General features: G+C 43.3%; 1 protein-coding gene and 2 non-coding genes across 5 annotated transcripts in view; 1 reads left to right on the top strand and 2 right to left on the bottom strand.

Moving 5' to 3' along the window:
- LOC113014588 (ubiquitin carboxyl-terminal hydrolase 29-like) overlaps nt 1-3,591 on the bottom strand; it is a 37,072-nt gene extending 33,481 nt beyond the window's left edge. For 2 of the 3 annotated variants that reach the window (XM_026156233.1, XM_026156234.1), the window contains exon 1: nt 3,373-3,590. The gene's annotated coding sequence lies outside the window, so the exon portion shown is untranslated. Of the gene's footprint in view, nt 1-3,372 lie in introns of all 3 variants that reach the window. The other variant, XM_026156235.1, reaches the window with a different exon arrangement.
- Nucleotides 3,592-24,286: 20,695 nt separating this feature from the next.
- On the bottom strand, nt 24,287-24,358 carry trnah-gug (transfer RNA histidin (anticodon GUG)). The gene has a single exon. It is a non-coding gene; the product is annotated as a tRNA-His (tRNA).
- Nucleotides 24,359-24,764: 406 nt separating this feature from the next.
- Nucleotides 24,765-24,836, top strand: trnah-gug (transfer RNA histidin (anticodon GUG)). Its single transcript has one exon. It is a non-coding gene; the product is annotated as a tRNA-His (tRNA).
- The last annotated feature ends 1,678 nt before the right edge of the window (nt 24,837-26,514 follow it).

The raw sequence follows: 26,514 nt of genomic DNA, 5'->3' as shown, positions 1-26,514 counted from the left end.
ATCTGAAGGATAAGGGGAGCATGCCAAGCTCCAACCGAAAGCACAGAGGAAGTTCAGGGATGGCATCATGATTCTGTAAACAACACAGAAAACAGATGCTATGGCGGTGACAAGAACTGACTGACGGCAATTTCTCAAAGATTATCACCTAATGTTTTTTCGCTGTGCCATACAGAGGTTGACACTCTACAGAGGGTCTTCCTTTGTGTCATTGTTGTTGTCATTTGCATTATGAACACTTCTACAAGACTGCTGCTGAAATTTTGAGCCATGTACGTGGTCATGACTCAACAGGAGGGAGCAGCATAACAGCAGTAAAACAACTGGATCCAATTTCCTTTTAAAAATAACATTGCTGAAAGATCAACATGGATTCACCAGAGTCACTGCAAGAAGATCACGCACCTTGACGCTGAGCCCGAGTCCAACTACAAAGGGGGAAGAAAGCCTCTAGGACCTTCCATCTCAAACCCGGTGAAGAAACCAATGACTCCCTTACCTTTAGTCAGCAACAAGGATGACAGCGTGGCTGAAAGTATTCCTGTTCGTGACGACAGCTGAAGCACTATGGGACCGAGGAAGCCACACTCAATAACCTCATGGCTATTCTACGAACTTTTGGTGGCAGATGATGAACACCACGGCGCACCTTAACAACAAGATGGACTGCTACGTATGTGCCCACATGCCACTATCCACTCACAGCTCTGGATTATGGCCGTATAACATTCTTGCTAACCGCATCCCAAGGTGGGGTGTGTAAGCTAATTGGTGAGACATGTTGCACATTCATTCCAGACGAATACTCCACTGGCAGCGACATCTATGAGGACCTACAGAACTTAACCGTGCTGCAAAGGCATGTGGCAGACCACACACCATGAGCCTCAACACAGGATTGGCTCGCATGGCTGACTTCTGGACCTTGGTAGCACATGCTACTGTAGATTGTGACCCCAGTATTTGTTGTTTTAGTTCTTATGTTTATTGCTGTGACCTGTATTCTCCCCTGCATAAAAAGCATGATACAAAGGATGGTGACTAATACCTTTATTTACTACACATTTGCCCAGGAGGACCCAAAGAAGGACATGGAAGATTGCATTTAAATGAAGTAAGCATTGAAAATGCACCTGAAAGTGATGCTGTACTGATAATTGAAAACACAAGCTTTTAAAATGTCAAACAGGAGGGAATAATGTTAGCAACCTACAACACATACATTAAACCTATTTAAAAAGCTACACATTGCCATTTAAAAAGCTAGAATGCTTTTGTTTGCTCCCGAACCCAACAACAAGATCATGTTGATCCAACACATCTCTTCCTTAGGCTGACTGAACTGTGGGAGCACACTGCCTCCGATCCAGAGCTACAGAAACTGAGCACTGTCACAATGAAGGCCTGGCCTTGCAGACAAACTCAGCTGCTCACAGAAATTCGTGAATACTACCCATATCAAATAAACTCCCCCTTGAAGATGACATTGTCAAGAAAGGCCTGAAGACAGTGATCCCAAAGTCTTTACAAAAGGATTAAATCACTGTCCTCCACAGAGGGCACCCAGACACAGAAGCTACTAAACGCAGGGCCCATGCTATCATGTTTTGGCCCACAATAACTGAAGATATAGGGCAAGAAACAATTGCGTGTCCGGTGTGCAACAGTACCAGGCCACATAAACAAAAAGAGCCACTCAAGCTCACACACTAGGTTCTCCAGCTGAAAGGCTCATGTCAAGGCAAACATGCACTATCATGCAACATCTGCTGGTTCCCAGGCCCAAAAGCAACACAGCTGTTAAGACAAGCCTAGTTCATAAGCGCCATGCACAAAAGAAATGCTATGACAACTCCAGCAGACCACTCCGTCCCCTCGTGCTAAGTGAGGTTGTGAGGATGCAAACGCATCATGGACATGACTCCTTAGGGACTAATAAGAAATCCAGATCATACATTGTCCAGTCAGGAGGCGGAGAGTATAGGCGGAACCGCAGGCATGTCCTCCCAGTCCCTGAAGCACCACCACAACACAGAGATTCCCACGATGACTCTACCGTGGTCCAACCATCAACCGCCTGTTCCCCAGAGCACAAAGAAAACGAAATCCATGGAAACTACATGTAACGTGATGTTGACAAGGTCAAATGTTAAATGTTTACTATATTCTTACCAATGACAGTTCCAGGTTTGAAGTGAATGGTTAATGTCCAGGCTATAATGTTGTGGATTAGAATCTGTTGTTTATACAGTCTTAACCTAAAGAAAGGGGACATAGAACATCTGACTGGTATTGTTTAATAATGGGGGTTGAATAGGGTCCCGAAAAGCGCTATATAAATGCAATCCATTATTATTATTATTATTACCTGTTCAGAATAGTGCACTGCGCATGCATGCAGTAAGAAGACGCTGGAGTCAAGCTGCTTGCATGTAATGCCTGCTCAGTTACCCATTAAACAAAGCTTGCAAGGAATCACAAATCCAGCGTCTTTACTAAACATCAAACATTATCCTTTGAGATTTTAACATAAGACTGAGGATGATATAAGACTAAAGATTTAAACAGTTTTAGATCCATTACACTCACTGAGCACTCTACAGCCTGGTAACACATAAACTTTAAATAAAAACTAGTGTAATTTGTTCTTTTCATGTAATAACATCGTTCACATTATGATCAACAGCTAGATTCACAGTTAAGTAAACCTAATGAGGGAGACCATCAGGACCAAGCTGGGTTTCCTGGGTCCAGAGGTTTGGAGAAACGTCCTCCCTTTCTTTTATCACAGCTGTCCTGTGCCAGATGTTCTGTTGACCCACTGAGAGAGGCATAATTTCAGAAACATCAGAAAGACTAAAGCTCATTGCATAGATCAATGATCTTCACCATTGATCTCTACAGCTCCCTCAGAGGGAAATCTTCAGAGCTTCACTGTTGGCTCGCTCCAGAAAATGGATAAACCAAGTTTCATGAACAAGCGTGATGGACACCTTTGCTTTGTGTAATGTTAGAAGTACTCAGATAATCTTCAGAGGCTCTGGACTTTTACATAAAAATATTATATTCAGTCCTGTAGAAAGTTATATATTTAAATATACATTATCCTGTCTGGTTACTCTGGAGCTGTACTTTTTCAGTTTTATGTCAGTAAAGAAGTTCAATCCGTACTTCAACTTTTACTGAAGCTTTATTTTAACACAAGTATCTGTACTTCTACTGAAGTAAATATTGCCTGTAAATTTGCCACCTGTGGTATTAATCTGAATAATACACTTCTGATTTAAGTCAAAATCAGAGCTGACTTTGGTTGCAGCTGATTAGCTCAGTGTCAGGGTTACTGGTTTTCTTCCCAGCTTGCATTTGTCCTACCTGCAGAGGGGGAGTTCCAGGACTGAAGTTAGGTAAATGGCTGTCAGCTCTCTGCAGAGAAATGCCGACCAGCAGCAGAAACACAGAGAATTCACTAAGCTTCATCTACAATTTCATCAGGTGATTAATAAATCTTGACAACCCACAAATGCCTTGTCTTCTTCTGTGAAAACAAAAGACTGAAGCAGACAATAACTGAAGAGAGATTCAGTAATCCTCTTAGCCTGCTTTAAGAGTCACATGACTAGAGGATGACATCACACTGACGCGCCAATCACTGATGGACATTTCACTGTTACTGCATCACAGTCACTGATGGACCTCTGACCCCCTTATTAATCAGTTGCCTACAGAACATCTGTTTAAATAAAGCTTTATTTTAGAAAGAGGCTTTATATGAGGCTCCTTTTTTCCAAGAAAGATGTACAGGTCTTTTTCTACACAGAACCATACACCTGTGTGTACCTAGGTGTATGTTTTCTTTCTTATTGGTGTTTATCTTTATTTGCTCTTTGCTTCACTGCATAATGAAAAGCAGTTTAATTAACTGCATTTTCATGTCTCACAGGATCTGTCACCACCGGTGGTACATCAGACGTCATTTGATGGAGCGTTATTTAGGAGCAGCGCGACAGACACTGGTGTCGGAGTATTGTTGCCTCCCTGAGTGGTAACGTGTTTGTTAATCTCTGCGGTGTGCACTACAGCCAACCCATGTTTTGGATTTTGTCTGCTTACCTGTTTGTCCTGTATCCTTAGCCGGATCCATCACCCGCTTGCCTGTCAGCTGCTGGTAAAGCCGTATTTCCGGGATCACTTCAAACATCAATCGCATCTTTACCTTCGCATCCTGGAGATTCTCGCCAAAACCTGTACTGCCAGTGTGAGAAGTGAGCTCTCCAACTCTCCCCATGTTTATTGCCGCTTTTTACTGATTGTTTGGTATCTCCAAACCGTCCAAAGACATGCAGCTTGTGGGGATAGGTTAATTGGACAATCCAAATTGCCACTAGGTGTGAATGTGCGAGTGAATGTGAGTGTGAATGGTTGTCTGTCCCTATGTGTTAGCCCTGCGACAGACTGGCGACCTGTCAGGGTGTACCCCGCCTTTCGCCCTATGACAGCTGGGATAGGCTCCAGCGCCCCCGCGACCCTGAAAAGGATAAGCGGAAGCGAATGGATGGATGGATGGATGTTTGGTATCTTCCCCTAAAATTTCGTTTTCCTTTTTCTCGTAGATCAACCCTGTGTGTGCCGATTATACCTTTCCCTCCGAGTGCGTGTCAGCCCCCTTCCTGGTTTCCCTCCGTTTATTTATCACTGTACATAATCTCCACCCTGTGTAAATAATCCAGACACTGTAAATAAAGAGACTTTCTGCATTCCCTGCGTTTGTTTCTGCCATAGAGTCCATTCGTTCAGCCTAACAGACAAGCCCTGGGAATCTTTAAGAGAGAATGTGCAACTAACTTTCTTAGTATGTCTAATTGTGTGAAGTTGACACATGGCAAGGGCCATGTGGCAAACGAGGATTTTCTGGGGAGGCTTAAATTACAGGTGGAAAAAGGTAAAGTGATGGAAGAAGAAAATGAGATGCAGATGCAGACTGAGGCTATGAGAGAGCGACAAGAGGATCAGTGGGGTGGAGACCACCTCCAGCTGACGACCCGCAGAGAGCTGTACCACTGGGCTTCCTAGAGAGCATCAACAGGAGATGGTGGACAACAGAATGGTTATCTGAAGGATAAGGGGAGCATGCCAAGCTCCAACCGAAAGCACAGAGGAAGTTCAGGGATGGCATCATGTTTCTGTAAACAACACAGAAAACAGATGCTATGGCGGTGACAGGAACTGACTGACGGCAATTTCTCAAAGATTATCACCTAATGTTTTTTCGCTGTGCCATACAGAGGTTGACACTCTACAGAGGGTCTTCCTTTGTGTCATTGTTGTTGTCATTTGCATTATGAACACTTCTACAAGACTGCTGCTGAAATTTTGAGCCATGACGTGGTCATGACTCAACAGGAGGGAGCAGCATAACAGCAGTAAAACAACTGGATCCAATTTCCTTTTAAAAATAACATTGCTGAAAGATCAACATGGATTACCAGAGTCACTGCAAGAAGATCACGCACCTTGACGCTGAGCCGAGTCCAACTACAAAGGGGGAAGAAAGCCTCTAGGACCTTCCATCTCAACCCCGGTGAAGAAACCAATGACTCCCTTACCTTTAGTCAGCAACAAGGATGACAGCGTGGCTGAAAGTATTCCTGTTCGTGACGACAGCTGAAGCACTATGGGACCGAGGAAGCCACACTCAATAACCTCATGGCTATTCTACGAACTTTTGGTGGCAGATGATGAACACCACGGCGCACCTTAACAACAAGATGGACTGCTACGTATTGCCCACATGCCACTATCCACTCACAGCTCTGGATTATGGCCGTATAACATTCTTGCTAACCGCATCCCAAGGTGGGGTGTGTAAGCTAATTGGTGAGACATGTTGCACATTCATTCCAGACGAATACTCCACTGGCAGCGACATCTATGAGGACCTACAGAACTTAACCGTGCTGCAAAGGCATGTGGCAGACCACACACCATGAGCCTCAACACAGGATTGGCTCGCATGGCTGACTTCTGGACCTTGGTAGCCATGCTACTGTGATTGTGACCCCAGTATTTGTTGTTTTAGTTCTTATGTTTATTGCTGTGACCTGTATTCTCCCCTGCATAAAAAGCATGATACAAAGGATGGTGACTAATACCTTTATTTACTACACATTTGCCCAGGAGGACCCAAAGAAGGACATGGAAGATTGCATTTAAATGAAGTAAGCATTGAAAATGCACCTGAAAGTGATGCTGTACTGATAATTGAAAACACAAGCTTTTAAAATGTCAAACAGGAGGGAATAATGTTAGCAACCTACAACACATACATTAAACCTATTTAAAAAGCTACACATTGCCATTTAAAAAGCTAGAATGCTTTTGTTTGCTCCCGAACCCAACAACAAGATCATGTTGATCCAACACATCTCTTCCTTAGGCTGACTGAACTGTGGGAGCACACTGCCTCCGATCCAGAGCTACAGAAACTGAGCACTGTCACAATGAAGGCCTGGCCTTGCAGACAAACTCAGCATGCTCAACCTCTTCAGGCCGGAGAGGGCTGCCATGGAAGCCTATATTACGGAGTCTCTGGAGGCAGGCTTGATTCGGTCGTTCTCTTCACCCGTGGCTGCAGGGTTCTTTTTTGTAGGGAAAAAGGATGGATCTCTCAGACCTTATGTTGACTATTGTGGACTTATTTCCATCACTGTGAGGAATAAATATCCCCTTCCACTGCTTTCTTCCACCTTTGTTCCGTTACAGGAAGCGGTTGTCTTCACTAATTTGGACCTACGTAATGCGTATCACTTGGTATGCATACGTCAGTGGGATGAGTGGAAGACGTTCAACACTCCGCTGGGACATTATGAGTATATGGTAATGCCATTTGGACTGACTCTGATCAATGATGTGTTGCGGGACTTTTTGAACCATTTTGTCTTTGTCTATCTGGATGACATTCTCATTTTTTCCCGATCACTGGATGACCACGTACAGCAGGTGCGCTATGTATTACAGTGGCTTCTGGAAAATAAACTGTTAGTGAAAGCTGAGAAATGTGTCTTCAAATGCGGGGTCAGTGTCCTTTTTGGGTTACGTACTGGAAAAGGGACAGCTCAGAGCCGACCCCTGTAAGCTTGAAGCCATTGTGAGTTGGCCGACCCCTTCCACACAATAGCAATTGCAGAGGTTTCTGGGATTCGCTAATTTTTATCGGCGGTTCATTAAGAATTTCAGTCGAGTTGTGCTTCCGCTTACTAGTTTGACATCTCCTGCTCGTGTTTTTCAGTGGACGGCGGAAGCCGAACGGGCTTTTTCACGGCTTAAGGAGCTGTTTTGCTCCGCTCCCGTCCTCGCCCACCCCGACGTGTTCAGACAGTTTGATGTTAAGGTTGATGCTTCCGATACCGGCGTGGGAGCCGTGCTGTCTCAGATTTCGCCGGACGATGGGCATCTCCACCTGGGCGCTTTTTTTTTTATTTTTTGTTTTTTTGCCTGTTCCGCTTGGATCTTTAGCCATCAGAATTGTTGTCTGAAGGCCAAGAAAGATGCCAATCGGCTTTACTTTACCAATTGGATCATCATGGCCTTGCCATATTGGTCCATTTGATTGACCTCAGAATTATGTATGTCCGCCATGTCCGCGCGCATCCTGCATTGGCTGCACACTGTGCGCTTTGCCTGTCATCCCGGCATTTATCGTATGGTGTCTTTGTCGAAACGGTCCTTTTCGTGGCCTTCGTTGGAGAGGGATGCGCGCGAGTATGTTGTGGCTTGCGAAGTTTGTGCGCGTTCTAAAAGCCGTCACCAGGCGCCTTCTGGGCTTTTGCATCCCCTGCCCGTCCCCAGTCACCCGTGGTCGCACATCGCTGTGGACTTCATCACAGGGCTGCCGCGTTCCTCTGGTCACTCGGTCGTCCTTACCATCGTGGATAGATTCTCCAAGGCTGCCCATTTTGTTCCCTTGCCTAAACTACCTTCCGCCCTTGAGACTGCTCGCTTACTCGGTGTTCATGTTTTTCGGTTGCATGGGATTCCCCAGGACATTGTGTCTGACAGGGGACCTCAGTTTGTGTCACGTGTGTGGAAGGGGTTTTGTGCTGCCTTGGGGGTGGGGGCGAGCCTCTCCTCGGGCTATCACCCACAGTCTAATCGACAAACTTAAAGGACGAACCAACAACTGGAATCCGCGCTCCGTTGTGTGGTTTTGGCTAATCCTGCTTCCTGGAGCTCTCATCTCTCCTGGATAGAATATGCGCATAACTCTCTCACCTGTTCTGTCCCCAGTTTCTCTCCGTTTGAGGTTTGTTTGGGTTATCAGCACCCACTGTTTCCTTCTAAGGAGGCGGAGGTTGTGGTCCCAGTGGCGCAGGACCACCTGCGCCGCAGCAGGAGGATTTGGCGTCAGACCAAGGCGGTGTTGCTTTAGACTGTGACACGAGCTCACTGTACGGTGGATCGGAGGAGATCCCCTGCTCCTCTATAATCCATGGGACAGAAGGTGTGGCTGTCGTCTGCAACTGTTCCTTTGAAATGTATGTCTAGAAAGCTGGTGCCCCGTTTTCTGGGTCCTTTCACTATTCAATGCTTCATTAATCCTGTATGTGTCAGACTGCAACTGCCCGCTTCCATGAGGATTCATCCTACTTTCCATGTTTCCCAGCTCAAACCTGTTTCTCGCAGCCCGTTGTGCCCCCCGTCCAATCCCCCCCCCCCCCCCCCCCGCCCGCCGGAGTAGTGGATGGCATTTCTATCTATTCAGTCCGGCAGCTACTGGACATGCGCCGCTGGGGCCAGGGCTTTCAGTTTTTGGTGGACTGGGAGGGGTACGGGCCTGAGGATCAGTACTAGATTCCGAGTTCGTTTATTGAGGACCCTGATCTCATTGCTGACTTTTACAAGAGACATCCTGGTAAGCCCTTCCGGGGGCCGCCCGTTGAGGGGGGGGGGGGACTATTAGGAGTTGGTAGGGTTTCTCTGGTGTGGTGTCATGGGTTTGCTTCCTTTTTCAGCACAGGTAGGTGGGACGGTGTCTCACAGGATGCTGTCACACCGGTGGTACATCAGACGTCATTTGATGGAGCGTTATTTAGGAGCAGCGCGACAGACATCTGGTGTCGGAGTATTGTTGCCTCCCTGAGTGGTAACGTGTTTGTTAATCTCTGCGGTGTGCACTACAGCCAACCCATGTTTTGGATTTTGTCTGCTTACCTGTTGTCCTGTATCCTTAGCCGGATCCATCACCCGCTTGCCTGTCAGCTGCTGGTAAAGCCGTATTTCCGGGATCACTTCAAACATCAATCGCATCTTTACCTTCGCATCCTGGAGATTCTCGCCAAAACCTGTACTGCCAGTGTGAGAAGTGAGCTCTCCAACTCTCCCCATGTTTATTGCCGCTTTTTACTGATTGTTTGGTATCTCCAAACCGTCCAAAGACATGCAGCTTGTGGGGATAGGTTAATTGGACAATCCAAATTGCCACTAGGTGTGAATGTGCGAGTGAATGTGAGTGTGAATGGTTGTCTGTCCCTATGTGTTAGCCCTGCGACAGACTGGCGACCTGTCCAGGGTGTACCCCGCCTTTCGCCCTATGACAGCTGGGATAGGCTCCAGCGCCCCCCGCGACCCTGAAAAGGATAAGCGGAAGCGAATGGATGGATGGATGGATGTTTGGTATCTTCCCCTAAAATTTCGTTTTCCTTTTTCTCGTAGATCAACCCTGTGTGTGCCGATTATACCTTTCCCTCCGAGTGCGTGTCAGCCCCCTTTCCTGGTTTCCCTCCGTTTATTTATCACTGTACATAATCTCCCACCCTGTGTAAATAATCCAGACACTGTAAATAAAGAGCACTTTCTGCATTCCCTGCGTTTGTTCTGCCATAGAGTCCATTCGTTCAGCCTAACAGACAAGCCCTGGGAATCTTTAAGAGAGAATGTGCAACTAACTTTCTTATGTATGTCTAATTGTGTGAAGTTGACACATGGCAAGGGCCATGTGGCAAACGAGGATTTTCTGGGGAGGCTTAAATTACAGGTGGAAAAAGGTAAAGTGATGGAAGAAGAAAATGAGATGCAGATGCAGACTGAGGCTATGAGAGAGGCGACAAGAGGATCAGTGAGGGGTGGAGACCACCTCCAGCTGACGACCCGCAGAGAGCTGTACCACTGGGCTTCCTAGAGAGCATCAACAGGAGATGGTGGACAACAGAATGGTTATCTGAAGGATAAGGGGAGCATGCCAAGCTCCAACCGAAAGCACAGAGGAAGTTCAGGGATGGCATCATGATTCTGTAAACAACACAGAAAACAGATGCTATGGCGGTGACAGGAACTGACTGACGGCAATTTCTCAAAGATTATCACCTAATGTTTTTTCGCTGTGCCATACAGAGGTTGACACTCTACAGAGGGTCTTCCTTTGTGTCATTGTTGTTGTCATTTGCATTATGAACACTTCTACAAGACTGCTGCTGAAATTTTGAGCCATGGACGTGGTCATGACTCAACAGGAGGGAGCAGCATAACAGCAGTAAAACAACTGGATCCAATTTCCTTTTAAAAATAACATTGCTGAAAGATCAACATGGATTCACCAGAGTCACTGCAAGAAGATCACGCACCTTGACGCTGAGCCCGAGTCCAACTACAAAGGGGGAAGAAAGCCTCTAGGACCTTCCATCTCAAACCCGGTGAAGAAACCAATGACTCCCTTACCTTTAGTCAGCAACAAGGATGACAGCGTGGCTGAAAGTATTCCTGTTCGTGACGACAGCTGAAGCACTATGGGACCGAGGAAGCCACACTCAATAACCTCATGGCTATTCTACGAACTTTTGGTGGCAGATGATGAACACCACGGCGCACCTTAACAACAAGATGGACTGCTACGTATGTGCCCACATGCCACTATCCACTCACAGCTCTGGATTATGGCCGTATAACATTCTTGCTAACCGCATCCCAAGGTGGGGTGTGTAAGCTAATTGGTGAGACATGTTGCACATTCATTCCAGACGAATACTCCACTGGCAGCGACATCTATGAGGACCTACAGAACTTAACCGTGCTGCAAAGGCATGTGGCAGACCACACACCATGAGCCTCAACACAGGATTGGCTCGCATGGCTGACTTCTGGACCTTGGTAGCGCATGCTACTGTAGATTGTGACCCCAGTATTTGTTGTTTTAGTTCTTATGTTTATTGCTGTGACCTGTATTCTCCCCTGCATAAAAAGCATGATACAAAGGATGGTGACTAATACCTTTATTTACTACACATTTGCCCAGGAGGACCCAAAGAAGGACATGGAAGATTGCATTTAAATGAAGTAAGCATTGAAAATGCACCTGAAAGTGATGCTGTACTGATAATTGAAAACACAAGCTTTTAAAATGTCAAACAGGAGGGAATAATGTTAGCAACCTACAACACATACATTAAACCTATTTAAAAAGCTACACATTGCCATTTAAAAAGCTAGAATGCTTTTGTTTGCTCCCGAACCCAACAACAAGATCATGTTGATCCAACACATCTCTTCCTTAGGCTGACTGAACTGTGGGAGCACACTGCCTCCGATCCAGAGCTACAGAAACTGAGCACTGTCACAATGAAGGCCTGGCCTTGCAGACAAACTCAGCTGCTCACAGAAATTCGTGAATACTACCCATATCAAATAAACTCCCCCTTGAAGATGACATTGTCAAGAAAGGCCTGAAGACAGTGATCCCAAAGTCTTTACAAAAGGATTAAATCACTGTCCTCCACAGAGGGCACCCAGACACAGAAGCTACTAAACGCAGGGCCCATGCTATCATGTTTTGGCCCACAATAACTGAAGATATAGGGCAAGAAACAATTGCGTGTCCGGTGTGCAACAGTACCAGGCCACATAAACAAAAAGAGCCACTCAAGCTCACACACTAGGTTCTCCAGCTGAAAGGCTCATGTCAAGGCAAACATGCACTATCATGCAACATCTGCTGGTTCCCAGGCCCAAAAGCAACACAGCTGTTAAGACAAGCCTAGTTCATAAGCGCCATGCACAAAAGAAATGCTATGACAACTCCAGCAGACCACTCCGTCCCCTCGTGCTAAGTGAGGTTGTGAGGATGCAAACGCATCATGGACATGACTCCTTAGGGACTAATAAGAAATCCAGATCATACATTGTCCAGTCAGGAGGCGGAGAGTATAGGCGGAACCGCAGGCATGTCCTCCCAGTCCCTGAAGCACCACCACAACACAGAGATTCCCACGATGACTCTACCGTGGTCCAACCATCAACCGCCTGTTCCCCAGAGCACAAAGAAAACGAAATCCATGGAAACTACATGTAACGTGATGTTGACAAGGTCAAATGTTAAATGTTTACTATATTCTTACCAATGACAGTTCCAGGTTTGAAGTGAATGGTTAATGTTCAGGCTATAATGTTGTGGATTAGAATCTGTTGTTTATACAGTCTTAACCTAAAGAAAGGGGACATAGAACATCTGACTGGTATTGTTTAATAATGGGGGTTGAATAGGGTCCCGAAAAGCGCTATATAAATGCAATCCATTATTATTATTATTATTACCTGTTCAGAATAGTGCACTGCGCATGCATGCAGTAAGAAGACGCTGGAGTCAAGCTGCTTGCATGTAATGCCTGCTCAGTTACCCATTAAACAAAGCTTGCAAGGAATCACAAATCCAGCGTCTTTACTAAACATCAAACATTGTCCTTTGAGATTTTAACATAAGACTGAGGATGATATAAGACTAAAGATTTAAACAGTTTTAGATCCATTACACTCACTGAGCACTCTACAGCCTGGTAACACATAAACTTTAAATAAAAACTAGTGTAATTTGTTCTTTTCATGTAATAACATCGTTCACATTATGATCAACAGCTAGATTCACAGTTAAGTAAACCTAATGAGGGAGACCATCAGGACCAAGCTGGGTTTCCTGGGTCCAGAGGTTTGGAGAAACTTCCTCCCTTTCTTTTATCACAGCTGTCCTGTGCCAGATGTTCTGTTGACCCACTGAGAGAGGCATAATTTCAGAAACATCAGAAAGACTAAAGCTCATTGCATAGATCAATGATCTTCACCATTGATCTCTACAGCTCCCTCAGAGGGAAATCTTCAGAGCTTCACTGTTGGCTCGCTCCAGAAAATGGATAAACCAAGTTTCATGAACAAGCGTGATGGACACCTTTGCTTTGTGTAATGTTAGAAGTACTCAGATAATCTTCAGAGGCTCTGGACTTTTACATAAAAATATTATATTCAGTCCTGTAGAAAGTTATATATTTAAATATACATTATCCTGTCTGGTTACTCTGGAGCTGTACTTTTTCAGTTTTATGTCAGTAAAGAAGTTCAATCCGTACTTCAACTTTTACTGAAGCTTTATTTTAACACAAGTATCTGTACTTCTACTGAAGTAAATATTGCCTGTAAATTTGCCACCTGTGGTATTAATCTGAATAATACACTTCTGATTTAAGTCAAAATCAGAGCTGACTTTGGTTGCAGCTGATTAGCTCAGTGTCAGGGTTACTGGTTTTCTTCCCAGCTTGCATTTGTCCTACCTGCAGAGGGGGAGTTCCAGGACTGAAGTTAGGTAAATGGCTGTCAGCTCTCTGCAGAGAGATGCAGACCAGCAGCAGAAACACAGAGAATTCACTAAGCTTCATCTACAATTTCATCAGGTGATTAATAAATCTTGACAACCCACAAATGCCTTGTCTTCTTCTGTGAAAACAAAAGACTGAAGCAGACAATAACTGAAGAGAGATTCAGTAATCCTCTTAGCCTGCTTTAAGAGTCACATGACTAGAGGATGACATCACACTGACGCGCCAATCACTGATGGACATTTCACTGTTACTGCATCACAGTCACTGATGGACCTCTGACCCCCTTATTAATCAGTTGCCTACAGAACATCTGTTTAAATAAAGCTTTATTTTAGAAAGAGGCTTTATATGAGGCTCCTTTTTTCCAAGAAAGATGTACAGGTCTTTTTCTACACAGAACCATACACCTGTGTGTACCTAGGTGTATGTTTTCTTTCTTATTGGTGTTTATCTTTATTTGCTCTTTGCTTCACTGCATAATGAAAAGCAGTTTAATTAACTGCATTTTCATTACTTGCTGCAGCCCACTTCTGTTGCTGAAAAAAAGTGTGTAAACTTATTTTAAACTAAAACATTTTTAGTCTTACTTAGACCTTTTCAAGAATCCAGGGTTGTGGTTTTTGTGTTGAGCAGGAGTTCCTATCGGCTGTAACAGTGAACTCGTTGTATCAGCCCCTGAAGGAGTTTCAAATTATCTGACATAATAGATTTGGCCCACTGCTGTCTCAGGGAGTGAATGGTGAATGGTCACTGAAGGCAGCAGTGACTCTGCACACTTAGATCTATTTTGGACTCGGACCACTCCTACCGTCTGCTATGAAATTTATCTCAATGACTGGACTTCACTTCAGTTCTGCTCTTAAACCAAGAATGTTACAGGACTCAGAGCAGCTTTGAAGTTAATCTCCAAGAATGAAGGGACTAACTGTCCCACAAACTCAGAATACACCTAACATTTAGAAATTTCATGTACCATAATAATAATGTTGCAGTGTTCACACCTATTTACACACAAGGCAAAGTGTCATCAAGTATTTAAAACTATGATTTATTGGTGACACAGAGCAGACTGATCAGCTGAACACATACAGTCTTACAGATTTACACTGAATTATGTATTACATAGTATCAGTCAGAATGTTTTTATCATTGCACTCTGGCTTGTTCACTAATATATTTCTTATCAGGTTTATTGATTCCTCCTTAACTAAAACTTACTCTCTGCAGTAGGGGGTGGGGTCTTAAATAACTTTCAGCATTAGAGACAGGGGCGATTTTAGCCCATTTTTAGGGGTGCTTAAGCACCCCCAAAAGGAATCAAAGCACCCCCAAAGATTTCTTACTTTTTTTGACAATATTTGCTCTTTGTGTGACACATTACTAAAAATATAAAAAGCATACAGTACTGTACTTGTTTGAGACGTAACATTTTAACAACAAAAGTATAGATAACCCCCCCCCCTCCCAAAATGGTTTGTTCCAGCTCTCCCCTACTCTGGCTCTAGCGCCGTTGCTGCCAGAGATGGTGGCTGAGACGCAGCGGAGTGGAGGTTTAAGTGCCTGGCTTAAACCAGGACATATTAGCTGCATTTAACCTTCAGTTACTCTTTATATAGTTAGGTAGGAGTCAGACCATGTTTCTTTTTAGCTGAAAAGCATTACACCAGGTAACCTGCAGTGTTGAAAACGTGTTTTCCGACAATGTTAGCTACCCTACAATCCGTCCTGCTCTGTAGTAAAATCAGCGACATTTGACCGTCCTGTTGCTCCCATTGAAATGTATACAGCCTATTTAAAATCTAAAACTTAAAATTGTCCGCAGCCTACTTTTGGTTACCACTGTCCTGTTTGAAATGGATACTAACTAGCTAACTGACTGAATGCCCATTAACCTTATAAACTCCTGGTGTGTGTGTGTGTGTACAGAGAGACAGCCAGGTTCATAATGGATATAAGGAAGTTTTTCCAAAAAAAGGAGCCACATTCAGGTAAAAGTGTAAAATCAAATGATCCGTCATTCAAGAATAATGTTGGATCAGTGTTTCAATGTTTATATCTTTTATTAGATGTTCATGTGGTTATTTGCCTTTTTGTTGAAAGTAGACTGAGAGAAGACTTTTTGTTAGTGATCTTATTAGAATTTTTTTCATATTAATGTAATTTTTCATCTAATTGAATACAATCTATTTGTGTATGATTGTCAGTCCAAAGAGGGAGAAAGGAAAGAGGGAACATGAGGAGAAAGTACAAGGTCAGGAAGAACCAGGTAAGAAAACAGACAGGGAACAGTGACAGGCACAACAGAAACTGTTAAACTGACAAAGAGAAAAAACCTGATTTTACTCACACAATCTGGAAGTTGTGTTCTCCCTATATTAAAGCTGCTATACAGAATCTGCAAAACAAACTGGGTTGAAACATTTTTGACCCTCTTTAACAACATTCCAACATAACATTATCATTGATTGGGGAGATTAAAATTAATTATATATTTTTATGTGGTCCAGCCACAACTCTACTAAAACCTCAGCCGCAGTACATACATTACATTTGCACTCTATCAGAAAGTGCCAAACAGCCCTGGTGGAGTGAGGAGCTTTAAAGAGAAGCAGATGCTCTGTTTATATTCTAAAAATGTTTTAAGCTTGTTTCAAAGATTCTGTACAGCAGCTTTAAATGTTTTCCAAAAGCACACATACACTTAACTTATCAGTGTTTCTCAAACATTTTACAGTGTGTACCACCTGAGAAAAATGTCAAGCTCTCCTAAGTACCGCTATGAAAGCATGAAAGTCATAAATCTTACAACACAAAATTAGTATTATTAAATTAGTTTCTGCAATAACGATTTTTTTCATACATTGTATACATTCTACCACAGGCAAAGTTGCCTCCATTTTTATAGTTTTTATTAATATTTTGTAATAATTTATTTGTAATAATTTATTCTGTTTTGGGAGTGTTTTTTATGTATTTGTATTATATTATACATACACATTAAAAGTGAATATCTGTCCAAAAAATGCACTCAGTTTACTTTTTACTCACAATGAGCATCATTCATTATTCTCCCCCAGTAATTAAGGTTAGGATATGTATTTTTTTCTATCCCAATCCATTCTTCTTTTGCAGCATTTAAATAACCCTTATCAGATTTGATGGTTTTGTTACAGACTTTTCAAAAAAGTGTTTTGCTTTTCTTTCACAAATGTGGGGATTAAATTGTGTTAAAATGTACAAAACAGTGATGTCATGTTTTGTGATGAGGACCCAGGGACAGAGAGACTTGATGAATTTAAGAATCTTATGATTTAATAAAGAAATTTGCAGACTTGCACAGAGATGGTAAAATTATGATGACTGATCCATAAAATGACATGTGGTGTGCCTCAAGGGTCGGTTCTAGGCCCTGTACTTTTTAATTTGTATATGCTCCCTCTCGGCGGTGTCATCAGGAGGCATGGAGTGAACTTCCACAGTTACGCTGATGACACGCAGCTGTACATCTCCGTGTCTCCTGATAACACCAGACCAATGGATGCCCTCTTTAACTGTATCTTGGATATAAGATCTTGGATGGCAGAAAACTTTTTACAGCTTAACCAGGACAAAACTGAAGTTTTGATTGTCGGTCCTGAGGCTCAGAGAGAGAAACTCTTGTCTAAATTAGAGGCATTTTCACTATGTCCTTCGCTACAAGTGAAAAACCTGGGTGTTATTTTTGACTCTGAGCTTGGTTTTATCCCACATATTAAACATGTAACCAAAATTGGATTTTATCATCTAAAAAATATAGCCAGAGTCCGCCCTATTCTCTCTCGGGCCAACACGGAGATGCTGATGCATGCTTTCATTACCAGTCGCATTGATTACTGTAATGCCCTGCTCTCTGGTCTTCCTAAGAAGAATATTTCAACTTTACAACTCTTGCAAAACTCGGCAGCTCGTGTGCTGACAAAGACCAGAGGGCGGGCCCACATTACACCGGTTTTAGAATCGCTGCACTGGCTCCCCGTGTGTTTCAGGATCGATTTTAAAGTTCTTTTATTGGTTTTTAAATGTCTTAATGGTCTTGGGCCTTCTTATCTCTCAGATCTGCTTTTACCATACGAACCCTCGCGGACCCTGAGGTCCTCTGGTACTGGCCTTTTGATTGTCCCTAAAGTCAGGACACATACTCACGGAGAGGCAGCGTTTCAGTGGTATGGTCCTCGTCTGTGGAACAGCCTGCCGGAGGAGCTCAGGGCCGCAGAGAACGTACATGTTTTTAAGAACAGGCTCAAGACCCACCTTTTTAATTTAGCTTTTACTTAGCGTTTATTTATTTTTTATGCTTATTTATTCTATCCTGTTATTCTATTATTAATTTAGGATTTACCTAATATTTCTTGATTTTATTCTTATTCATTTTTTAATCTTCTTATTCTATTTATATTTATATTGTATCCTGTTCTTATTTATTTTATCATTTTACCCTGTATATATTGTATTGCGTCATATCTCCAGTGTTTCCTCGGAGGGCGCTCTCTGCACCGGGGCTGTTATTGACCGTGGCTGCTGGGTCTCTGGGGTCCTCTCAGCCTGGCTGGGGGGCTCCTTTGCCTCCCTCCTGCTGTGTGCCCAGCCTGGAGGCTGCGGTCTGTGACCGGCTCCCGGTGCAGACGGCTCCCTGTTATAGTGTTTCCTCACTTGGCTCATGCGAGCCCAGCCCAATTTTTACTCTTTAAGTGTGCGCGTGTGTGTATGTGTATGTGGGTGGGGGGATATATGTGTATTGAGAGTGTGGGGAGTGAGTTGGAGGGTGGGGTGGGCTGCTTTTAACTATGTAAAGCACTTTGTGCTACATTTTCTCTGTATGAAAAGTGCTTTATAAATAAAGATTGATTGATTGATTGATTGATTGATAACGGAGACGAAGATAACAGACGATGAGGACAGGGAGGAACAGGGGTTTAAGTGCACCAAGGAGACAGTCAGAGAGAACTCGGGACAATATTTAAGGATGCAGGGACTGACAGAGACAGGTTTATCTTGCCTGGCTGTGCAGCTCTCTGGGTGCTCAGCACCCCCAAAGTTCTGATCCTAGAACCGCCCCTGATTAGAGATGAAAAAAAAAAAAAAACACGACAAGAAACCCATTAATTGATCCATTAATTACTTGCACATGGTGTTACTATTGTGCTCTGGATCTTCTGGCTTCACAGAGTAACATGAGAAGAAAAGCAGTTCTCACACTCTGAAGGCCAATTCCATCTTCTCCATCACTTCCTCTTTAAAGCTACTCTACCCACCAAGCACCATCCACCATCAAATCAGGAGACTGGTGATTATTATATGAGGTAGTGAAAGTTTGTTTAATTAATGTTGAGGCTACAGATGAATCTTTTCTATTCTGTGTGGATTCGCATGTTAACCCTCAGGTCAGACTTAGAGCTGAATGTTTTTCCACATTCTGAGCAGCCAAAGGATTTCTACCATGTGTGAAACCTCAGGAGTTGTTTCAAATTTCCAAAGAGGCCAAATGTCTTGCCACACAGGGCAACTGAGTGGTTTCTCTCCTGTGTAGCTTTTTTTGTAGTGATGGGTCGGTTGCAAATGAAATGGCTCTTAGAGCTGACTCTTTGAAGTGAACGATGCAAGCCGTGGGGTTTTTTTTTCTTTCTCTTACCCTCTCTCTCACTTTTTTTCGCTTCACGCTGCACGTCACTCTTGTGTTTCTGCTGAGCAGAGACGGGAGGGGCGCAAACATAGCTGGACTGGCCATCGGGCATACCGGGCATTTGCCCGGTGGGCCGATGGTAATTTTTCGTTTTAAATGGGCCGATGTTTTGTTGTTGTTGTCTTTTTTTTCCGTAACCGTGTAAACAGTGAAAGGTGGCAGATTGGACAGATGCTGGCAAACGTGTAAAAATAACTCAATTGTTTGGTAGTGGCTATGGTGGAGCTTTCACAGATTCAGTAAAATTAGCAAGTGGTGGAGGCCAGCAGGTGGATGGGGGAAAGGGGAGGCGGAGGAGGAGGAGGAGAGACCCAAGGCGGCCGCCGGTCCGACTGTCAGGTGAAATGAGCTTCAGGTAAGAAGTTATGACCTGCAGTCTATCTGGGTCAGATATAAACCAAGTTTAGGTGGAGTTTATTTTCGTTGTGCTAACTTTTTACAGTCAGTTACAATAACTCGTACTGCGTACTAGCTAGCATGATGGAGTTTCGATACAGTTGGGCGGGTGCTATGATGTTACTGGTGAACTTTATTTTATTCATAAGGTTAGTTAGTCGAGTTGCCTATACCTCTGGTGTTCAGAGTTAATATTACGTGTTTTGTATTGAGCTGAAAATAAACGCGATTTGTTCTGTACTTCAGCTACAATAAAAAAAAAGACAAAAAGCTGGATTTATTCTGTCTTTATGCTGTCAGCTGCCTCTTCTCTCATTCTCCCCCCTCCCTCTCCTGCTGCTACTTCAATCATGAAACTGATCAATGATCAGCGTTTCTGCCGCAAGTCCCGTCTCTCTTGCTTGTTTATCTCCCGCTTTGTGCCAGAAAGAGGAAACTAGCGGAGGTCGCGTTAAACAGCAGAAGCACCTTTAAACTGACAGCTGGTAACTGTGCAATGGTGGGTCTAGCAAAGTTTTGCCAGGGGGGCCAGGTAGGGCATTAACAGGGAGAGGGGGGCACAAAGAAATACTTTTCTTTCTTATTCTCATTTAAAATTTCAAGCTTTTAACAAATAATTATCCGAATCTTACAACCAAAGTTTTCATCTGATGTCAAATTTATAGAAATTCATTATTGTACATAGTAAGTTTTTTTCAGGGTCCCAACATAATTACTTCAGAAGAAAGTACTGTACATGATGCCAGTATTTTCCCACATTTTCTAGATACTGTACTAGTACTTTGTGTAAAATGCCATCAAAAAGTCAGTTAAGTTTTATTCTTTCTCACGTGTCTTTCTGTCTCCATTCACTTTTTAAAGGTTGCCATGTTAGAAAAAATATTTTGCCCTGCCATGCTGTTTATTGATATGGTAAATAAATAGTTTATGAAAATATCACTAAATCTGTCAATTATTATTTTTAATATTCAGTAATGGTCATGTCTTACATCTAGTCTTTTCTGTCTTAATGTCAGGTTTCCACCATATGTTGTAGATAGTTCAAGAAGTTAACTCAACCAAGCAGTCTTTGGGTTTCGGCTAAGTACTGTTTAGAATACCAGAATGGGGAGGATGGTGTAGGTTTAAGTTTATTAGATTGATACATATGTACCAACAAGACAGTGTACATCACTGTCACAACAACGTTTGTTTTCATTCAAAGGCTTTATGGTTTTTCCTGTAATACCTGGTGGGCCGGTCTCTAGTCAAAATGCCCGGGCTGATTTTTTGTCCCAGTCCAGCCCTGCACTTAGGCACCGTGTTTCCTGCCAGGTAAGCGACGCTCAGCAACGTGGTGACGTCATTCGGGGCGACTGGAATCGATAAGGGAATCGTTTGCAAAAATGGCAAACAATTCCAAGGAATTGAAACAGTGGGAACCGGTTCTCAACAGGAACCGGGTTTCGATACCCATCCCTATTAGTGACCAGTGTTGGTCAAGTTACTTGAAAAAAGTAATCAGTAATTAATTACTGATTACTTCCCCAAAAAAGTAATCCCGTTACTTTACTGATTACTTATTTTCAAAAGTAATTAATTGCTTAGTTACTTAGTTACTTTTTAAAAACACGATTTACAACCTGAATAGGTGATAAAGTGATAGATCTTTCAGCCCAATTCTGCTTTTTCTACATAATTCATCATACAAAATGTAATCAAATGGAAAAGTTCCTTTTTAAAACTTGTTTTATTAGTTTTAATCTTTTAACTTTATGCATTGAGCAAAAAATGTAATTATATGCAACATTCTCTGACTGGAAGAAATTTGTTTAATATTCAAACCTATTTTCTGCACATTCCAGCACATAAAATAAATAAATAAATAAATAAATAAATATATATATATATATATATATATATATATATATATATATATATATATATATATATATATATATATATATTTGTGTTTACACTCACTCTTTGAGATGCAAGTAAAGCACAGCAGAAAATAAATAACATCAAAGACTCAGCGGTCCTGTTGCTCTATTTTCACCTGTAAAGCAGGAGTGGGGCAGGTGGAGGTTTACCCTGGTGCAGGTGTGCCGCAGCGGTCAGTGGAAGAATCCGCGAGTTTCTCTGTGAGTTTCCCATTACGTGGTAGCGCACTCAGTGCTTGCTTGGAAGTTTAGGAGTTTTTTCGCTGTAAAAAGAAGTTTTCTTCCCACGCACGGTGGACGCTAATGTTTTTGTCACTTTTTATGGAATCAAACTCAAAGTAAGGTCAGTACTTCCACGCTTTAAACGCTGCACGCTCACATTCTCTCCCGCACTCGATATATTATCCATTGTTGATCTGCACACAGCTGTTGTCACAAACGTCGCACTTGCTTACGTCACTGTCATGAGACATTCTCGCAAAAAATCACGGTTTTAGTAACGCAGCGTTCCTACGGGAAAGTAACGGTAATCTAATTACCGTTTTTGCAATAGTAATCCCTTACTTTACTCGTTACCTGAAAAAAGTAATCGGATTACAGAAACTGAGAAAACCACTGATAAAGGTATCAGTTTAAAAGGTATACATTGCCCCGTCCTTCAGTTATCGCATAAGAACATTTTCAGAAAACTTGACCTCTGACTTTTACCTTGAGGTTGAGAAAAATCATAATTACTTCTTTCTTGAGTTATCACATTCACAAGATTTACAGAAACCTAAAAAGTGCTTCAGTAAATATATTGTTATTGTGCAGGAGCATCACAAGCATTTAAGTTTTTGAGAAAAACATGTCAAATTGTGAATGTGAGTATGAGCACACAGAAAGGAGATGATAGTGGACATGAACAAGAAGAAGAGGCCTCGCCAGCCGCTGTTTATCCAGGAGAATGAAGTGGAGAGGGTGAGCAGCTTTTGGCACCTCAGCTTTCACATCAGTGAGGACCTCACTTGGACACTGAACACCACACAGCTGGTCAAGAAGGCTCAGCAGCGGCTGTATTTCCTGAGGAGGCTGAGGAAATTTGGTATGTTGGCCAAGATCCTCAGCAGCTTCTACAGCTGCACTGTGGAGAGCACATTGACCAGCCGCATCACTGCATGGTATGGTAGAACTACTGCTATGGATCGCAAACGCCTGCAGAGAGTGATAACAACTGCGGAGAAGATCATCAGGACTCTGCTGCCCTCTCTGCAGAGCATCTACCATCGCAGAGTCCAGAGGAGACCTGCCTCCACCCACAAAGACCCCACACACCCTCAACACGAACTGTTCACACTTCTGCCCTCGAGACGAAGGTTTAGAAGTGTGAAATCCAGAATGTCCCGACTCAACAACTCCTTCAGCCCCACTGCTATCAGACTCCTGAACAGCTGACGTAACTCAACTGCAATTTGCACAACAGGGGACGTTGCACACTAAGTTCATTTTGCACATTAAGCTCCTTTGTACATCCATCTACATTGACATCTGCATACCTCACTTGTCTACACTTATTTTTGTACTTGTGTTTTTATCTTTCGTTATTTTTATCCTTATTTTTATCTTTATTTATCTTCATATTTTTTCTTATTTTTATACTTATCTTGTTCCTTTAACCCTTACCCTAACTTGGCATTTGCGTATGGACAGGAAAGGAAGAATTTCATTGCACAGAGAAATGCTATTTCTTCTGTATACATGACAATAAACACTCTGAATCTTGAATCTTTGAACAACTCGCTCGAGGAAATGACACACAGTCAGGATTTCTTTGATTCTTTATTTAACGTGAAACATTGCCAGCTTGGGGAAAAAACACAGGGTGATCCTGAGATTTAAGGAACAAACAGCAGCTTCAGATAAGACTTTCTGGTAGCTGAGATCAGCACCGTGTTAAGGACAAACACTTTGACCAGACTTTTGTGCGTGTACATTTTTATCCACAAAGTTCTTAAAAGGGTGCAAAACCCATCAGAGTATGGATGACATGTAACAGTAAAAGACACTGAATTTTAGGTTAGATTTAAGATTTCCAACAAAGACATAACACAGCCACAAAAATAAAAGGGTTAAAGTATTTAACAAAAAAATCGAAATGATCTTTAAAAACAGCTGTTTGTATCAAGTTATGTCACATTTTCTCAAATAAAATTAATATAATAAAGTAAAATAGACATTAATTCAAATAAAAAATTAAGTATAAAATATAAGAAAATGTTTGGTTTGTAGTGCCACCTTTTGTGTAGGAACACATGAGTCAAAATGTCATTGATCCAGCGTTGATGAGTCATATCAAGAAGTCAAAGCCTTTATGCCTTAGACTTTATGGACGCAGCTTTTTGTCGTTAATTTCTGAACTCTTGTGCTGCTTTTCCCTAACTCAGTAAGCCGTTGTAGAAATGACAAAATAAAGTAAATAGTGCACAGCGTGCGGTTGCTTTTTGTTACCCACTGATCACCGGTTACAAGTTGACTTCTTAAATTAATCTGTTTTTATTATTATATCAAACATCATGTATCTGTTTTTGTCTCATCTCTCGTGCAAATTTCAGACAGGTGCTTTAAAAGCTTCACCTCAATGCCGTGACCCGGATTCGAACCGGGGTTGCTGCGGCCACAACGCAGAGTACTAACCACTATACGATCACGGCTGGTCAGCTGCAGACTGAAAGTCCATGTAGTCAGTCACCTCCAATCCACAGGAGTCCATTTTAAACCCACTAAGCAGGACTGTACGTTTTAAGTTTGACACTTTTAGGTCGTATCAACATTAGAACTACAAACATTTCGTGCTTTTCACTGCCAGTTACAGTCTGGATCTTGCTTCTTTTTTTCTTACTTCACCATAAAAACTGGAATCTGCGTGTAACAGCTGACCTGCACGATGTGCAGAAGAGCACCAAAATGTATTTACGGTCAGACCACGCGAGGTCCCTGTGTTAATGCAGATACTGTTACTGTGCCACGTGCGTAAATGTGCGCACCGTAGACACAGAGTTTGAGATCGATATGAAGGAATAAACACAATAAAGATTGCAGATGATCATTTTCTGACCAGCCGTGATCGTATAGTGGTTAGTACTCTGCGTTGTGGCCGCAGCAACCCCGGTTCGAATCCGGGTCACGGCAGAGTGGATATGATTTCATTTTGGGGAGCTTCACACTTTAAGTGGTGACTAGTTGTTTGTGTGCGTTTCCATTTTTTGTCTTTTGTTCTCTTCTCACTCTACGTCCTGAGTACTGAGTCAGGATGTAGAGTGAGCACTCAGTACAGGTGTTTTGAGGCAACGAGTTTCCAAACATTTTTTAAGTTCTGGGAACTGATTAGAGAAACCGTGGGTAACACAGGAAGTCAAAGCTGTCCTCAATATGAAGAAGAAGGCTTTCAGGAGCAAGTGAAGGAGGAGATGAAAGCAGCACAGCGGGAGGTGAAACGCTGCCTGAGGGAAGCAAAGGACACCTACAGGAGGAAGGTGGAGCAGAAGTTGGAGAGGAACAATATGAGGGAGGTCTGGAATGGTGTGAAAACCATCACAGGCCACAACACCAAGAAAAGCACAGTGGGGGGGACTGTGGAGAAGGCAAACGAACTCAACAACTTCTTCAACAGGTTTGACCAGCCCACAACCCCCCCACCCTCACCCTCACCTTTACTACAGAGTCCTCTCCCCACTCTCCTACCTCCCTCGCTTCCCCCCCTTCCTGACACCATGACACCCCCCTCCTCCAATCCCTCTCTCAGCAGCAAGACATCTCCCCCCCCCCCCTCCTCCCAAACATCTCCCAGTGTCACAGTGGATCAGGTCAGGAGACAACTGAGGAAGCTTCGCCCCAGGAAGGCAGCAGGCCCAGACAAGGTGTGTCCTAGGATGCTAAAGGCGTGTGCTGCTGAACTTGGGGAGCCGCTACAACGAGTCTTCAATCTCAGTCTGCGACTGGGGAGAGTGCCCGCCCTATGGAAGACATCCTGCATCGTCCCGGTCCCCAAAAGGAACCGGCCCAATGAGCTGAATGACTTCCGACCGGTGGCACTGACGTCACATCTTATGAAGACTCTAGAGCGGCTCTTCCTCAACCTCCTCCGACCACAGGTGCAACATGCCCAGGACCCACTACAGTTTGCATACAAGGCGGGTGTCGGAGTGGAGGATGCCATCCTGTACCTCCTACACAGAGCCCACTCACACCTGGATGGGGGAAAAGGCACGGTCAGGATCCTGTTTCTTGACTTTTCCAGTGCCTTTAATACCATCCGGCCCTGTATGCTTCAGGAAAAACTGAACAGGATGGAGGTGGACCCCTGCCTGGTGGCTTGGATATCCGACTACCCAGTGTTGGGGAGTAACGGAATACATGTACCGCCGTTACGTATTTAAAATACAAAATATGAGTAACTGTATTCCGTTACAGTTACCGTTTAAAAGGGTGGTATTCAGAATACAGTTACTTTGTTGAAATAAATGGATTACACTGCGGTACTTTCCTGTTTCATTTTGTCGCGGGTCAGGACTGTTTGGGTTTTGTTTGACAGCTACGTTCTGTTGTTCCAGGCGGCAGCGTTACGGTTGCCATGGTTACAGGGCGACGCTCTCTCTCTCTCTGCGACTGTGTGTTTCCTGGGTGAGAGAGCGCCTTTTCGTTGTTGTGCTAAGCTAACAGGCAGAATGCTACAAGCATAGCTCTAAAGAATGTAGCATCATGGGCAGTGTAGTCCGTGTTGCAGGGAGAATGGACCGCCATACACGTTATGTGTCTGTGAGCGCGAGGAGGGAGAAAAAGGGGAGTGGAAAGGTACGAGTTGTCATCG

The sequence above is a fragment of the Astatotilapia calliptera genome, chromosome 22 (genome assembly GCF_900246225.1).
Source record: "Astatotilapia calliptera chromosome 22, fAstCal1.2, whole genome shotgun sequence".
NCBI classification, from domain to species: Eukaryota; Metazoa; Chordata; class Actinopteri; order Cichliformes; family Cichlidae; genus Astatotilapia; species Astatotilapia calliptera.
This window is presented reverse-complemented; position numbering and strand designations above follow the sequence as displayed.